Source organism: Oreochromis aureus, linkage group 17 (genome assembly GCF_013358895.1).
Source record: "Oreochromis aureus strain Israel breed Guangdong linkage group 17, ZZ_aureus, whole genome shotgun sequence".
NCBI classification, from domain to species: Eukaryota; Metazoa; Chordata; class Actinopteri; order Cichliformes; family Cichlidae; genus Oreochromis; species Oreochromis aureus.
This window is the reverse complement of record NC_052958.1, coordinates 15532297-15550678: the sequence shown is the minus strand read 5'-3', so window position 1 is coordinate 15550678 and position 18382 is coordinate 15532297. Positions and strand designations below refer to the sequence as shown.

The 18382-nt window shown below is 38.2% G+C and overlaps 1 long non-coding RNA gene across 2 annotated transcripts; it reads right to left on the bottom strand.

Annotated features, from left to right (window-relative positions):
• Positions 1-1857: 1857 nt before the first annotated feature.
• On the bottom strand, positions 1858-17909 carry LOC120433797. Of its 2 annotated transcripts, none has more exons than XR_005608762.1 (3): positions 17852-17909; positions 3230-3351; positions 1858-2706 (listed from the first exon to the last, which is right to left on the bottom strand). It is a non-coding gene; the product is annotated as an uncharacterized LOC120433797 (long non-coding RNA). The 2 variants fall into 2 exon arrangements; XR_005608761.1 differs by lacking the exon at positions 17852-17909 and adding an exon at positions 3531-4895.
• Positions 17910-18382: the final 473 nt, after the last annotated feature.

The following is an 18382-nucleotide window of genomic DNA, read 5'->3' as shown; positions in this document are numbered from 1 at the left end:
TGGTAGTTATATGAGCACAGTATATTAGTTATCTACAAGGATAGTAGCTCTCTGATGCTGTATAATTGTATCTAGTTCGTTCATTATGCTAATGCAACACCAAGTATTCTGCCAGTACTATAGTACTGGTAAGACACTATTATAAATTATTCTTAACTATAATGCACTGTTTGCATCATATTTAAATACACTGGATGAGGTAATTTTTCACTTCATCTTTCATCTTTTCTTTAACTTAACCAAGTATAGTTTTTAGTCTTAAAGGAATTAAAAACAAATTCAACTGCCAAGTATAAACCAAGCAAATCAAAGATTAGAGCAAAAAGCAAACCATGTTCTCCTGCCACACCTATGGACCTCTAGTACCATTGCCTCAGGCTTACAGTGTAAAAAGGCACAAATAACAAAAGGACACCTTGTAAGAAATTTGGGAATGCCAACAGCATCTCACAGAACAGCATCTCACAGAACAGCCCTGGGATGAAAACACTTTGGTATCACATATGGTGATGGTTCCTTTTGTTGACAGTACAGCTGTTAACAAGTCATTTAAATTCCTGATTCCATCACCAGCACACACGAGTACAAGAGGATTATATTATGCTTTATTACGAATACAAAGCTACTTTATGACGCTGTAAACCATAAACCTATCATAGTTACTTACCCAAACATACTTCAAGTTTGGACATTATTTTAAAAGGGAATTCAAAACCCCATCATCTTATATCATCAACTTCTTTACACAACTGGTGTTTACTCACTTACTTTGCATCTCTAATATCTGCAATTATGGTGCTTTTACTCAAGTGTAATTTATTAGTACAGTTTAATGCTACACTAATTATGTTAGGCTGTTAATAAATAATGATGTTTATCCTCCATAAGCTCCATAAGCAGTTGACTGGAGAGCTAAGCCATTCTGCTTTATGTCAACAACCTCTCTCTCCCACTTCACATCAGGCTCCATAACATTTTGCTGTATACCAGAGCACTCTGAAATGTCTCATTAGATCAATCAAATATATTTGCACCACATCTTTCTCAACAAGACGATCTATTCACTTTACTTGTCAGTGGTTTTAATGTCCCATAACTGGTGTGAAGTTACAGTTAGAAGTTGAGCAGTCTTCTGCTAAAACCACCAGAGTTATAGATTCTGCACATTTGTAAGTGGCTGCTTATACATTGTTCCATGACACTAATTGCTTGTGTATTCGTGTCATATTGACATGATGTTGGTTTCTTCTGATAGTGAGTGGCTCCACTATTAGGAAGAAAAGTGTTTCACAACGTTGAAATACATTCCTCTCCTCTTTTGTGCACTGAAGTGTCTTCGAGTTGTGTCACATTTGTTCCAGGTGTATCATAGGAAGGCTGTGAGACAGAACAGCGTTTGGCAGATAGCTGACAGTGAAGGAACACTGGCATCCGTGACACTTCCGTTTAATTAGCAACCACATTCAGATACCTGCTGTTCTTGTCAACTTTTTGGGGGGGAGGGGCATGCTTGCTAACTGCTGTTAATTGGACATATTCGCATAATGTAATTGTGCTAGTACCATTTTACCTGGCTGGAGTTGGGGTTTTTTTGGTCTTTTTTTTATTATTGATGTGTTGTGAGTTAGTAGGGAAAAGGGGGAGCAAATTTTTTCATTCAGGTGCATAAGGCAGTTTTTTATTGTGTATTTATACCCCTATCCTACTATAGTATGCTTGTACAAACATTTGTGAAAGAACTGGTTGATCTAAAGAGCTCACTGAATTCAAGAATGGCTCTATACTAGGATGTCACCGTTGCAACCATATTCTACGATCAGCTGTAAGTGGAGGTGTCTGGGGACCACTGCAAATCCATTATAAAACAGCAAACCACATAAACTTACAGAGTTGGGTCGCTGTGTGCTGAAGCACGTAATGTGTAAAATTCAGAAATGCTCTGCTGACTCAGGAATTGCAGAGCTCCAAACATCCTGTAGCCATTAATATTAGAGCAAAAGTTGTAGACTGGGATTTCCACAACCAGACAGCTGCATGCAAGCTTTCCATCACCAAGTACAATGCCAAAGGTCAGATAAAATAGTGTAAGGCCAACCTCCACTGGACTCTGGAGAAGTGGAAAGGTGTGACAGATCATGCTTCTCTAACAGGCAGTCAGATGAGAGAGTAGGATTCATAAATGCCAGGAGAACGTTGCCTGCCGGACTGCGCTAGCCGTAAAGTTTGGAGGACAAGGGATAATGCTGTGGGGTTGCTTTTACAAGTTTGGTCCAGGCCCCTTAGTTCCAGTGAAGGGAAATCTTAATGTTTCAGCTTACCAATACATTTTGTACAAGTCTATGCTTCCAACATTGTGGGACAGCTTGTTGAAGGACGTTTTCTACCTCAGCGTAGGTGTGTACTGGCAATCCTTACAGAAGAGTAGAAGCTTTTATAGCTGCAAAGGGAGGACCAGCTTCATTTCAATATGGAGAGCTCAGAAGGAATTAAATATGAGTTATTGATATACAGAATTCAGTTAAGGTATTTGGCAATTAGATTCCCACGCCCCATCACAGCAGAACTGAATCTCAGTGGTGATGGGGATTAGGCCACGGCCCCCTGGAGTTTAGACGCTGGTGGTGGAGATGAAGATGGAGGCTTAAATGGAGCCTGAGTAAAAAGGAAGAGGCGGAGATGCAGAGGTGGTGGTTTCCATGAAGGCATCTGCAAGGTAGAGTAACAGATGAGCAGTGAGATTTAAAGTATGCAAAGTAGAGGCTGATTGGGCTGAAAAAAGGGGCAGAAAGATGATTGGACTAGACCAGTGATGTCACAATAAGGTTAACAGCGTGGGAAAGTGGAAGTGATGTAAAGCTTAAATTAGCCACCAAACACCTGGAAAGCAGAAGCGTGACTACAGATCCTCCTTATTAAAATTATTAAGCTTCATATTAATGCCTGCTAATTTAGAATGAGACGCTAAAAACACTCACTAAAACTCTGGGTAACATGTGTAGATCTTACATCGTGAGGCATCCCCTTTCCTCTTTGCAAAAGAGGAAGGGGGAACATTCATATGAGTTTATGTGAGAATAATATTAGATCCATATTCCCGACCTGTGGTATGGCAAGGGCCCGCTCTATTTGAAATATTAGCCCACTTAACTGCTCTTCTCAGTTCACTGGGCTGTTACCAGTAAGCTATATTTTCGAAGTCAAATACAATATTTGCTACCAGAGATTTTACATGCACTTAGCTGCAGAGAAAAACTTCCACTGGCCATTGGCTCCTCGTCAACATCATCTTCTGGCTGACCTGATGCTACTCTCCTCTGCATGTCTCTCGCTGTGGTGAGTGTGTCTGCTTTTCTGCACGAGTGAAGACAGGTGTGTCAGAGTCAAACAGAGCTTCACCATCTGTAACCACTTCCATAATCAAGAAATCTCCAAATAGTAAGCTCTGCTACCCCCATTAAGCGATATCGTAGTCTCTGCTAACAGCTAGTGCCACTAGTTTGTTGCTATTAAGCATTTTGATTATTGCCCACCTTCCCTGGCTTTTGTTTTGTTTTGTGCCTTCTTGCCTCCTGTGTCCTCCTGCTCAGAAATCAGTCTTAGCACACCATCCTGGAGAATGCCTTCAATCTTAAACTGCATCAGGTAGAAAAAATGAGGAGAGATGATGTTTGCCAGAGCAGCTATGATTGAGGATGCACAAGTGTGACACCAGTCAGTATGACACAGGTGAAACCATGGCAGGTGGACTTCATAATAGTAAGGTATTACACTTGTGTGTGTGTGTGTGTGTGTGTGTGTGTGTGTGTGTGTGTGTGTGTGTGTGTGTGTGTGTGTGTGTGTGTGTGTGTGTGTGTGTGTGTGTAAAACCTGGGAAACCAATTATGAACTCTGTACATGCTTCTGATGTTGTGAAAACACTGTAACCTCAAATAAAAGGCCTATATATGGTATGGTCTTTGGCCGCCCCTTGTTTCCTAAGGTTTTGCTTCCAAGGAGACAGATTTTTGTGTATTTTTTTTTTTAATTGGCTAGAAGTGTAGTTCTTCAGGCTTTCTGATGGCATTTCTTTTTTTTTTGTCTTTGAACACTGGCTGATTTTGTTTTCATCTAATTTCAGTCCAATCCTTGTACCTGACCATTTTCAGAATCATTCAAGCATTACAAAAATTGTTCCGAGCTAAAGGGCTGCATTTCAGCCGGTGGTGTTTCGGATCTTATCAAAACTGATGAAACTTTGAAGGCAGAAAAGTACCGTCAGATTTTGATCCACCATCCAAAAAGAGCCTGACTGGCAACAGCCTCATTTTTCAGCATGACGGCAATCCCAAACACACATGCAGTAAAAGCATTCAGTCATGAATCGGCCTTCTCAGAATCTGGATTTCATCATTAATGAAGCAGTGTGGGAACACGAGACAGTCAACATCCAAAGAAGTGCTTTGAAATGCCCTTCAAGACACCTGGAGAACTATTCCTGAAGACTACTCAAAGAAATTATAAGGAACTCTTCCCCAAAAGACTTCAGGCTGTGTTTAAGAAGGAGCTCATAACAAATATTGACTGTAAAGTTTGTTTGTTTCTTACACACTGTATATCCACATACATTTGCACATGTTTTAAGAACCCATTTGTCATCTTCCTAGCAAAATATGAAGAAATGAGGAGTGGCTTAAGACTTTTACATCGCCCTGAATAACTCACCGGCTCACGTTTCTCTTACTTTTGTCAGCTACAAGACTCTACAAATGTAAAGCAGCAACCCCCAGTTTTCATCTCATTTCACCTAAACTTCATACTTGGTCTACTGAACTATTTCCTGTCCACTTATATGTGATTGCACTTGGATTCAAGTAAAGATAAAGTGTTATATTTTTTTTATTTTATTCATATATTCACATATCATATATTTATTATCTGTTTTATGTTGATGCCAGTACTATCAATGTAAAGTATGATTTGATTCTCTTTTATGAATGCAAGAATTCATGCTGTCACTGCAAAGTATTATTGAAAAATAATATTGAAAAATATTAGTCTGAGTTTCTCCTCTGAGGTTCAAAGAGTGTCTAGCCTTAGTTTTTCTACAGCTAAATCACTGCAGAAAATCTTGTCATGTTTTTGTTTGGGTTATGATATATAGTGCACCAAAGATAAGTGTTTTTCTTTTATTTTCTAGTCTGAACTAGTCACTGTATGACAAATGATATGAGTTCTGCAGAGAGAACAGAAAACTCCATACTTGCTGGCAGGCGATCTTCACACAGATGCCGTAGATGCTCTTTAACAAACTAATTGTCGCAAATGTTTACAGTTTACAGATTCTACTAATCCATTAATCTCTCTTTGTTTTTCATTAAAAATCCAGAAAAATCCATTAATCTAACAACCCAACAATCAAGGCGTCCTGACTCAGATAAGTGATGCATTTATGTTCAAAGACAAACTGGCCAAGTTTTCTCATAGACGGGAAGTTATCTTCACCCACGTATATCGGAGCAATGAGATAGGCGCGAAACTCATTAAATGATTATGTGTGAGTTGTTTGGCAACACTGAATTATTCATGCTTATTTGATTGCTGTGTATGAAGGATTTATTGGGAGGTGGTGCATCAAGAGAGGCACTCCTTGTCTGGGTTGCTGTAGTTCAAATTCCACAGGCAAAGTACTATTTATGTGAAGTGACATTAAACAGCCACTGAGGTATTTGAATCTGCTTGTTCTCCTCATTATTTTTTATTATTTTGCATTTATGCTTATATCTATGGCCTTGTTCCACATGTTTGCTCTCCATCTGTCAAATCTTTTTATTTCTTCTTCTGCTCCTTCACACGACTGGTGATACTGGTATGAAGTCAATGCCAACATCACTTATTTTGCCTGCATATACTATCTGTGGACCATGACTGGTGTCTCCTAGCAACGGCATTTAACAGTTTCGATTGAGTCCCTCCGAAGAACAAAAGAAGATTTAGCTTTAAACACTTAAATTAAGCTCCTCCTATTCCAATGATTCATTTTCCGTTTTAAAGAGCGTGTCCCCCACACTCACCCATTTATTCCTTGCAGCAGGCCAAAGGGGTTCTCCTTAGTCCCCTTGCTAGGCTTTACACTGTCATCAGGCATCTTAGAGTGCACAGTATGCAGATATGTTGGAACAACCTTGTGTGGATGGATTTTGAATGGTCTGTTGCAAAAGCTAAAGCTGCAGTCCCCCCAAAAAACTTGCTGATTGATGTTGCTCAATGACGCAATAAGACTATAAAAAGCTCTGTTCATTCTCCTCTCAGCTGGGTGCAGCATGGGAGGTGAAGCCGAATGCAGCTGTCAGGGTGGGTCATCGGACATCTGGCAATTGTGGCAAGTGGTGAGGAGATAATGACCATTATCTTTATTTCACCAACCTGCTGCCTTACTCTGCCCTGCAGCTCCATTCAAGACAGCCCATCAGCTTGGCCAGAAAGAGACAGCGTTTCATCCATTAGTTTCTCAGCAGGGGTTACAAGCATAAACCTGACAGAAAATGTAGGTAGTGACTAAGTCAAAAACAAGACAGGCTAAGAGAGACTGTAAGTGGGCTTTCCAAAGATAAAACATAGTGATGGAGCAGGAATACCAGCAGATGCATGTCTTTGTAAAAACTGCAGAAGGAGAGCTTTGATGGCTAATCTATATTTTAGTTTGAATTCAATCAAGAGTTTAAAAGACACATGAAACAGACACAGTACTCCCAACCTATTTTTAGATGATGCTTTAAAAAAAAAGTGGAGCAGCACTAAAAAAACGTGGGTCCTCTAACTTTTTCAACAATGTCACTGCTTGGGATGTCTGGCAGGTGTTTGGGAGGTGGTTTTAGGAGGCTTTCCAATTCAGAGGGTGAAGTTATACCTGCCTGCTGTTCAACAAAAGTCACATCAGAAACCGGCTGCACCAGCTGTCTTCCAGTCAGCTGTAAGCAATTTCGAAAATAAGGATGCCACCAAAAAAATGAAGGAAATTTCTCCCTGAGGTTTCTGCTATGAGGCATATTTGCTTAGCTTTGTAAGCTGGATCCACCATTGATAAAGTGCAATGACAAATACAAACTGGCATCTGTGCCCCATAGATCTCAAAGCTGTAAATATTTAGGAAATAAGTTAGAGAATCTCTCTCGGACTCCCTAGTGTAGAACTCTTGCGCACGCATACACGCACCTGGAGAAATAAAGCTCTACTAAACCTTTAAACGTTCTCTTTTTTTCCTCTTTTTATCTACAGAGCTTTTTTGTACTTATCTTTTTATCCAGCCCTAAACTCTCTGATTCTTTGATGCAAACCGAGGCTTACCGTTCTGCAGGCACCCTGCATTGCTGCTTTTAAAGCTTTGTCAGCAACTATCACTGAAATTAGGAACAATCCAACCCATTTGCAGCAGGAAGGGTGACACTTCAGCACACTTTAGTAAAACAGAAATGCAAATAGAGTATGACCAGCATTTATACAACCCCGAGGTGTAGCTCCAACTCGTCTCATTTGTTCAAACTCAGTGATGAGATAAAGAAATTATCAGATTTCCTTGGTTAGCAAGCTGCATCTGTAATTTTCCGTGACGTTAAATAATATGATGATTTCCAAAAGGTCAAACAATGAGAAATCTGAGCACGACTCCTTATTGTCTTGGTCACATTTGACAAAACTTATTGCTAAAAAATGACCACACAACAAGTAAAGGCTTAATAAAAAACCAAATGGATGTTTATCTTAGCTGTAAATCTGGACATTGTAACATAGAGATCAATAAAGATTGCCATGTTTTATGTGTACATTTGGGAAACTGTAGATTTTTGCTTTTCTGAACTGTCTTTGTTTTCATAGCTGGCACTTGGGCTGAGATAGCTTTTTTGGTCAGTATATTCCTCACATAATTCAGATCTGTAGTGACCTACACCTCATTACTCATTAATGCACACCTCAACTCCTTTACCTCACTTCCTTTTCTCATTATTGATTGGCTAATGAGTTTGTTTGTTCCTTAACTTAAACAACCTGGGACACATTATTAAGGACTGCACTCCCTTACACTTGTTCCACTCCCACATAGAGCGGCAGCTAAAGTGAGTTTACTTTGTCCTTCTCTTGAGTTGATTTAATTTAAACATTATTTAGTAACTCATTCATTTTTAAGTTGATGGCTTATAGTCTGACCTTGTTTCCTCTTTCAGAGTGTAGCAGTCCGTGTATGTCTTTCCTTTTGTTATGTTAAGCTTAGTTGATGGCTGTGCTCTTCTGACCGGATTCCTGTGCTGATAACAATCCTTAACTTTGAACCTCCCAATTAACAATATCTATTTTTAGTTTTTAATGCATGTATCCATATCTCTACATATCTATATTTATATGTGTATGTCTATAATATATGTATTAACAAATACTAAAGTCTATATATGTGTTTTGTTACAGTAGAGACAGCATGTTGACGATTTGTCACCTAGCATAAAATATTACGCTTTGGGAGTGAGAACGTGTTGCAAGAATGTGTTGGTATAACATGGGTCTAATAAACTTGCAGAGGTCAATGAGTTTGCATTCATGGAGACTGGATAATAGATAAAATAGATAATAGATAATAAATAGATAATAGATAAAAAAACAAATTTCCCACCTGTGGGACTAATAAAGGTCATCTTATCTTATCTTATCTTATCTTAATACCGACTAAATCATGGGCTACAGTGTAGGCCACGGTTCCTTAACTACTTGTTTTCCTGTCTTTCGTCAGGGTAACTAGAGAGCACATCATACAGAATTTCTGCTGTCAAAACTCAGCTAGAGGTTCTTCTTCGTTGGAATCCTGAACAATTTTTTTTCATATTTTTTCTCATTTCTTTTCCATTTAATTTTTAGAATTCATTTACCTTTTTAACAAGTTCAGGTATCACACTAATCAGTGTGTCATTTCATGCTGCATTTCTATTGATGAGTTACTACCTGCAGTCACTTTGTGAGATGTCACCATTGTTATTTTGCATTGAGTGTCTTTCATTTGGGAAATCTTTCTTTAGAGATGTTTATAGATACCTTTCATAGAGCTATGAAAAGTAAGGTAACACAAATTGAGCAAAAAGTTTAAAAATGTAATTAGTTTTTTCAGCGGATGACAAGAAATTATATAATTTTGCACTAAACACTATAGTCTATAAGCTGGTAGTAAAATCACTTTTTACTTATGATATTAGATGACCAATACTTAGCATATTAGATATTAGATATTGATATGGTTATTACATCATTAGCTATAATGTACAATTTGTAAACTTGTACTTTGGTAACAAAGGGGTCAGATGTGTCAAAAGAGTACCATTCGTCCATCAGGTTACCCCTATGGTTCTTCATCAGCTCCGGCTAGCTGCAGAAATCTCAGTATCCATTCTGATGTTCAGCCACTGTCTAAATACTCATATGCTCTGAAGCTCTGAAATCAGAATGATTTGAGAGAGGTGCTGTGCTGAGATGTCTCTGCAGCTCCTGATTGGTGTCTATTCATACCATCGTTTTCATATTCAAGCTTAACGCAGTGAGATTGGCAGATAAATCTCCATGCATGGGTGCTGTGGGAGTTTAGACTATCATAAAGAAGCAAGGTACTTCTCATAATTTAGAGCTGCGTATGCAAGCAGTAACGACCCCAATCAAGGTGATGAAGGAGAAATATTACAAATGCGTCAAGGGTGTATTTTCAGACAGTAATGAGCAAAGTATTTCAAACATTATGTCTAAGAACTCATCAAAATGAAGCAAATATTTAAAGGTAGCAGCTTTTTTTCAAATATTTAAATGACAGAAAAAGATTGGCTTTAGTGAGTCCTCAATTTCCCCCCCAGGATGTTTGCAAGTACCTCAAACTCAGAAGGCAGTGTGAGCTCTTGAATCATTCATGGCTGAGGGCAATTGCATCGTTTTCTCCTTTACCCCCAGGGTTCAGGGACAGAGCGGAGAGAATTTTGAAAAAGAGAAAAAAGACCTGATCTCATCCTTGCTGGGAAACTAGAAAATGCTGGCCTCTTAGCTGCCACTTACCGCTTTAAAACTTGGAATAAAGTTGGTATACATTGTCGAGCGACGTAGCTGTCATGGAGATGATTGTCTTAATAGATGGAATTTTTAATTACTTAAGTGAGTGCTGTCACGCAAGGCTGGTTTCAGAATTTGCTGGATTTGCAAAATGAGTCTGCTTCCCAACAGAGCTTTCTTTTTTATTATTTTATTTTATTATATTAAAGATTTTATCATAGTGGTTCTAAACAAATGCCTCCTGTCAAACCAATCCTCCTCAAGCAAGTCTACCACTTATAGTCAATCATGATCACTAAGATGACTCTAATAGGCTTGGCCTTGTCAAGTTAAAAAATATGATAGAACCTTCAGCTCTACTTATATTAATTAAAGGCTTTGAGTGGACATAAATATATTTGAGCCCGTGTGCATACTTTTGACGCTTATGTGGATTAGAGAAAATCCAAAATACATTCAGACTTAAACACCCAATTCTTGTTTGTTTTTTTAAGTCATTAAAGCCATTAAATATATATGCTGTACAATCATTCCACCCTGGAAAAGAACAGTTCACAGAAATCATTAAAAGCCCCAGATTATCAATCATTTGACACTAAAGATGGGTGGTCAGCATTTGGGGACAATATCTTGAAAGAAGATTCCCAACCGTGTTTAATAAAGTATATGAGCATAAACAATACACAATACAAAGATAAAGTCTTACTTTCTGAAGTGTTGTTTTAGTCTCAAGTGGAATAAAGGTTCATATACTGACCATTTTAATTATCAAAGTTCCTGATTTTGAGAAAGTTCCGATTTTGACCAAACTGACACAATTAATAGGCCTCTGCTGGCTCCACACCATTTATCTTTCCAAATGCAAATAGGTTTCACATTGGGTGATTGGTCATTTGTAGACTTTTCAGGGTTTTACTCATTAATTCATGCCCCGCAACACTGAAAATGACAAGCCACCCACCACGAATCATTGTTTAGAAGAATCCTTTGTCAGCTTTCGGGATATGAGTGAGCCCACTGGGATCCATTAACAGTGACATTACAGAAAACAACCGCATACCCTATGCTCTCAGAACTGGAGTTTGGGCAGTAGAAAAAGATTGTGTGAATTCTTTTTTGCACACGGAGCCATAATCTGATGTCAGAAAATGAAAATACCATGACACGCTTGGCTTATTAGTACATTCAGTTGGGTGATTGGTTCTGGTTGTTTGTGCTGCCTACCGTCAGCCAAAAGAGATAATGATTAGTTGAAGTCTTGAGCCTGAAACTATTAGTGTGCCACTTGAGAAATATCTTAAATATGCTGACTCTGTTACGCTAACTATATGAAGTAAATAAATGTAATAGCTGACTAAAGACCATTTTTGACAAAAGCAAATATGCCCATCAACTTATTGATGTTCTCACCCCTATGTACTCGGTGTTCATCAGTTAAATATTCAACTAATAGTCACTACTCACTTCACACAACGGCGTTTAAAAACCAGAGGTCAACTGTCTAAAGCAACGGACAGTGAGAAGCAAAGAAAAGAGTGCAGGCAGGGTGGAGTGAGTGGAGATTAATGTTAGGGGAAATTTGTGAGAAAAAGAGCACCAAGAGTGAAAGAGGGAAATTTTCCAAGATAATAGTGAGACCTGCTGTGATGTATGTTTCGGTGGCACTGACAAAAAGACAGGAGGCCGAACTACAAGAGACAGAGTTGAAAATCCTAAGGCTTTAATTGGGAGTGACCAGGAGGGATAGAATTAGAAATGAGTATATCAGAGGGAGAGCTCAGGTTGAGAGTTCAGAGACAAAGTTAGAGAGGCAAGGCTGAGATGCCTTGGACATGTGCAGAGGAGGGATAGTGGATATATTGGACTAAAAGTGTTGAATATGGAACTGCCAGGCAAAAGGAGAAGAGGAAGAACTCAGAGAAGATTCATGAATGTAGTTTTGAAGGACATGCAGAGGGTTGGTGTGACAGAAGACTGAAGAAGAATGCTTGGCATGAGTGACATGAGGACGGCTGTGTGCTGTGGTGACCCCTAAAAGAAGAATTGAAATTTATTTTTTCAGTCAACAACAACACAACAAATTATAATTTTACATAAAAGCACATAAAAGCACTCAAATAGTAACCGAAAAAGGAATAGGCTGAAGCCTTGTGGCTTATACTTATCCTATCCCTTACCCCCATAGAAATAATCAAATCCTTAACCAAGAAAATAAATAGCATTGATAAATAAGTTGTATAACAGTTTGAAAAGAAAACAATGATAAATCAAAAAAAAAATTTAAACCATCACAAAAAATTTTTAACAAACCAAATTTCTATAACCTTGTATAATACAAATTTTTAAAATCCTCCTGAAAAATGACAAAGAAAAACACATCTTCAGTTCATCATTAAGTCCATTCCATAATTTAACTCCCAAAACTGACACACATCTATACTTAACATTGGTTCTCACTTTAGGCATTTCAAACTTATAAGACCCCTCAAATCATATTTTCCATCTCTTAGTTGAAACATACTTAAAATACAAATTGGAACATTCTTTTTTCATCACACGATATATCATTTCTAAAGTTTTAGAATATATAATGTCCATGAATTTTAACATAGATGATCCTACAAAAACTGGTTGGTGGACTCCCTATATCCAACTTTATTTATTATTCTAATAGCTCTTTTTGCAATTTAAATATTGAATCCAAATATGTTTTGTAAGTGTTCCCCAAATTTCTACACAGTAGGTCATATAAGGCAAACAAAGGGAAGTATACAATAAATAAAGATAGTTCTTATTCAAAAATCTTTTGTTTTATAAAGAATAGAAATAGACTTGGATAATTTCGTTTCACATATTCTATGTGGGGCTTCCAACAAAGTTTATCATCAATAATTACTCCTAAAAATTTTGTCTCATATACTCTTTCAATTTCAACATTATTTAAATTCAATTTTACTATAATATTACTTTTACTACCTCCAAACAACATAAATTTTGTTTTACTTTCATTCAATGATAATTTATTAAATACAAACCATCTATTTAACTTCATGAGTTCTGTTTCCACTGTTTTCAGTAATTTCTTTATGTCTTTTCCAGAGCAAAATAAGTTTGTATCATCAGCAAACATCACATATTTTAAAATATCACTAGCTGTACAAATATCATTTATATAAAGTAAAAATAACTTAGGTCCCAAAACAGATCCTTGCGGAACTCCACAAGTTACTTTTCTAAGTTTAGATTTCATGTTATTAATACTCACATATTGGAACCTATTATTCAAGTAACTATTTAACCAAAACTGTACAACACCTCTTAAACCATACCTTTCACACTTCTGTAAAAGTAAAGAATGATCTATCGTATCAAAAGCTTTTACGTAAATCAATAAACACACCTATTCCAAACTGTTTTTCATCCACAGCCGTTGCAATATTTTCAATAAATTCCATCACAGCTAGAGATGTTGAGCGATTTCTTCTGAACCCATACTGATGATCATTCAATAAATCATATTTATCAATAAAAGAATCTAATTTGTTTGCAAATAGTTTTTCAAGAATCTTTGAAAACTGAGGCAGTAAAGATACCGGTCTATAGTTTGACACAATCTGTTTATCACCAGTTTTATATAGTGGGATCACTTTGGCAATTTTCATTTTATCTGGAAAAATTCCAGTTTGAAATGATTTATTACAAATATATGTTAACGGTTGAAGGACACTATGAAGAACTTCTTTAATTAGCGACATATCAAGGTCATCACAATCCATGGATTTTTTACTCTTGAATTTGCTCACCACTTCTACAATGTCACTCTCACAGACTCCACCAAGAAACATTGAGTTACATTTACAAGAAGTAGAATCTACTTCATCATTTCCTCCTGGTACAGAAATCTCTTTTGCCAAGTTGGGACCTACATTAACAAAGTAATCATTAAATTCATTAACTATGCTCTCAATATTCTCAATCACTACATTACCTCTTTTTACAATACGTGTTGGAGAACATATATTATGTTGATTTTTTATTATCCTATTTAATACACTCCAGGTAGCCTTAATATTATTTTTATGTTTTTGAAGCAGCTGTTCATAACATCTTTTCTTTTCATATCGCATAATAGATGTTAATTTATTTCGATATTTTTTATATTTGTCTTCATTTTCCTTTGTTCTATGTGTCAACAAAATCCTGTATAACCTATTTTTCTTTTACAGGCTCTTTCCAGACCTTGTGTAAACCATGGTTTTTCTTTTTAGAATTTTTGGAAAACTTTTTAATTGGACAATGGCTGTCATAGATTGACAAAAATATATCCAAAAATGCATTGTATGCATCATTAGTGTCTTCCACATAAACTTTTTGCCAGTCATAATTTTCTAAGTCTGTTTTAAAAGCCGCAATTTATTCTGGTGTTTTTATTCTACCACTGTAATCAATTTGCTTTTCCTCTTGAAAATGAAGTTGATTGTTCATTTCAAACACTGAAAAGACAGGCAAGTGATCACTTACATCTGTGACTAACAGTCCACTATGTATCTTGCCGTCGATCTTATTAACTGTCACGGTCCTGGGTCTGTGACCCAGTGTTTTGAGTTTCTTGTCTCTGAGTTTTGTATTATGATCTCAGTTCCCTTTGTTCCCCAGTTTATTCTTTAGTGTCTTAGTTTGGCTCTCTAGTATTCTCTTTAGTTCTCTGAGTATTTAATAGCTCCCCTCTGTGTCTTTGTTGTTGTTCTGTGTTCTTAGTTGCTCTGTCTCCCCTAGTCTAGTTTGCGTCTGTGCTACTTCCTGTTTTAGTTTGAAGGTCCATGTCTCTTGTGAGTGTATTCTACTTTGCTCCCTCGTCTCGTCAGTTCTGATTTCTCCCAGCTGTGCTCCCCTTCTGTGTCTCATTCCCCTCGTTACTACCCTGTGTATATTAGCCCTGTGTTTGCCCTTGCTCAGTATCGCGTCGTACCCTCAACTAGCTGTGTGTGTGTGTGTGTGTGTGTGTGTGTGTGTGTGTGTGTGTGTGTGTGTGTGTGTGTGTGTGTGTGTGTGTGTGTGTGTGTGTGTACTTGTTTTCGTGACATCTGAGGACAATTTTATGATAACACACTCACAAAATGAGGCCTTCGGAAAAATGAGGACATTTTTGAGGTCCTCATTTTTCCGAGCCTTCTAAAGTGTTCTAGAGGCCCCCAACATGCTCCCAAACCAAAAATCTCGAATGTCCTGAAATATCACAATTTTATGAAAAGTGTGTTTAAGTGTGTTTAGCGTTTTTGCTCACTTTCAGTTTCGCCGCCTACTGGCCAGTTTTGGAACAAAACACACTTTTAACACACTTTCAGTGACGTCACTCTGTGAGTCCTCATTTTGTAGGTGTGTCAGACACAATAACACATTTGACCCAGGTTATAGTGGCGTCACTCTGCGAGTCCTCATTTTGTAGGTGTGTCAGACACAATAACACATTTGACCCAGGTTATAGTGACGTCACTCTGCGAGTCCTCATTTTGTAGGTGTGTCAGACACAATAACACATTTGACCCAGGTTATACCCTTCTTGGGGCTTAAGCAAGGGTAACAACAGTTAAATCAGGCAAATCTTGACAAAAATGAAGGTCTTTAGATTCAGTTATTAGTGCCTGCACATCTTGGGGTTTTTGTTGTTGACAAAATGTCTCAAAATATAAAGTTTCAACATTTGTGTAATTATATTACTGTTATTTAATGAGTCTTACTTCTCAAAATCAATGCACAAATTGTCTGACCTTCACTAAGCAGAATGATGTGTGTGCAGATTTTGACCCTTGAAGAGTTTATATTAATCTGCATTAATATAATTGCATCTGCAATCTGCAGTTGAACTTAGAGATTCCTGCCGCTGTCATGTGATTCAGTATGATCATCAGGCTCAGTCTCGACTCTGAATTCCAAGAGGGCAGCAGCATGTCTCCTTGTTGAATGTCTGCTTTGAATTTTGGGTTGTTTTTTTGTTTTGGTTTTTCTCCTCTGCTACTACCAGAAGTTGTCTGCACCACACCAGGGCCTGTGCTGCTAGCATAAACCAACTGAGCCTCAACCAGGGCCTGTGCTGTTTTCTGAGGCCATCTGCACCGCACCAGGGCCTAGCTAGACCCATAGGCACCACACCAGGGCCTTTACTGCTGTGTAATCAATTACTGTAAATGTACATGTTATCAGGAAATGATCAGACGGCAGAGGGTTTTCAGGAAACACTGTTAAATGTTCAGTTTCTATTTCATATGTTAAAACAAGATCTAGAGTGTGATAAAAGTGGTGGGTGGGTTCTTTTACATTTTGAGAGAAGCCAATTGAGTCTAATAACAGATTAAATGCCATGTTGAGGCTGTCATTTTAGCATCTACATGGATGTTAAAATCACCCACAATAATTATTTTATCTGAGCTGAGCACTAAATCAGATAAAAGTCTGAGAAATCAGACAGAAACTCTGTAAGGCCCAGGTGGGACGATAGATGATAACAAGTAAGACTGGTTTCTGAGTTTTACAGCTGGGGTGGACGAGGCTAAGCATCAGGCTTTCAAATGAATTAAAAGTCTGTCTTGGTCTTTCGTTAATTAATAGGCTGGTGTGAAAAATTGCTGCCACACCGCCCCTCCGCCTGTGCTTTGCGATTTCTGGTAGTTAGAATTACTCGGGGTGTTGATTCATTTTAACTAACATAATCATCCGACTGCAACCAGGTTTCTGTAAGGCAGAGTAAATCGATTTGTTGATCAATTATTAAGTCATGTACTAACAGACTTGGAGAGAGAGACCTAATATTTAATAATCCACAATGTTTTACTCTTTGGTTCAGATGTGGATACTGTATTGTTCTTTCTTTTGATTTTTTTTATGTTTAAATTGTTTTTGCTGGTTTTAGTTTGTTTTGTCTGTTTGGGAGCTGACACGGTCTCAGTGGAGATGGGTTTTTGGGGGTAGCAGGAGGAGAAGCTGCAGAGAGGCGTGTAAGACTGCAACTCTGCTTCTTGGTCCCAACTCTGGATAGTCATATTTTGGGGCTTTAATAAATTTGTCCATATTTCTAGAAATGAGAGCTGCTCCATCCAAAGTGGGATGGATGCCGTCTCTCCTAACAAGACCAGGTTTCCTCCAGAAGCTTTGCCAATTATCTATGAAGCCGACATCATTTCTGGGACAACACAGACAGCAATTTAAGGAGAAATGCAGCTAAACAGGTCACTCCTGGTCTGATTGGGGAGGGACCAGAGAAAACTACAGAGTCAACATTGTTTTGGCAAAGTTACACACTGATTCGATATTGATTTCAGTGACCTCCGATTGGCGTAACTGGGTGTCATTACTGCCGATGTGAATTATGATTTTACTGAATTTACGTTTACCCTTATGTGGTGGCGCGAATGAGGAATAACCGGGACGGTAACTAAGATGTTGACAACGCCACCTGGGGAGGGAGTTACACCCCAGGAAAGATATCTCTAGCCAATGTAAGTGTTACACTGGCAACCAAAGCCCACAGACTTGTTATTAACGGCAAAGGTGAGGCAGGTGAATTTTACAAATCAAGGTTTATTAAGAAGAACTACTAAAAACATAGAATTATAAAATCAAAGAGGCACCTAAGGTAGCAGGGTTGAGACGGCAAAATAGTTAATTAAAACGACCAGACTCCCTACCACGATGCTACCCTAAAACAATCACAACATGATAAAGAGCAACTAAACAAAATGGTGGAGACCCGCCACTTGAGGAGGCAACCTACAGGGAGGAGTGCCCAAGGGTGCCACCAATTACTCACCCATGTGATTTCACTGCAGACCTCACTCACACTAAACGGTGCAATCTACCTATGCCCGGTGTGTACACTCGCATGCATCGGGAGGATTCCACCTCACGTGCCTAGCCCCTCAACAAGCAGCCACACCTCCACTAAAGCAATAAAAGAAAGCATAAAACATTAAACAGATTAGTAAAAGATCTACATAAAACAAATACACCCCAAATTACTGTTTGTTATAAAAGCATTGCGTAACAAACAAAACAGCATATGACAAGACAGCAGTAGTATAGTGCAAGCCTGCAACAAAAGAGGGAAACAGTTGTCAAAGTCCACCCTACTATGCCACGTTATGATGAACACAAGAGTCCCACTTACCACTCTCTAAAGGGCAATACTAAACTGAGTAACTTTCCTGGAGAGATCTGCAGCGCTTAACTGCCTAATGCTCGCAGCCACCTTGGATGGACAAGACTACCAAATGACTCCTTCTGGTAGTGAAGCGCAGCTGTTTCTTATAAGCCTGCTAATTGTCAACTGGGAAGGTGTGGA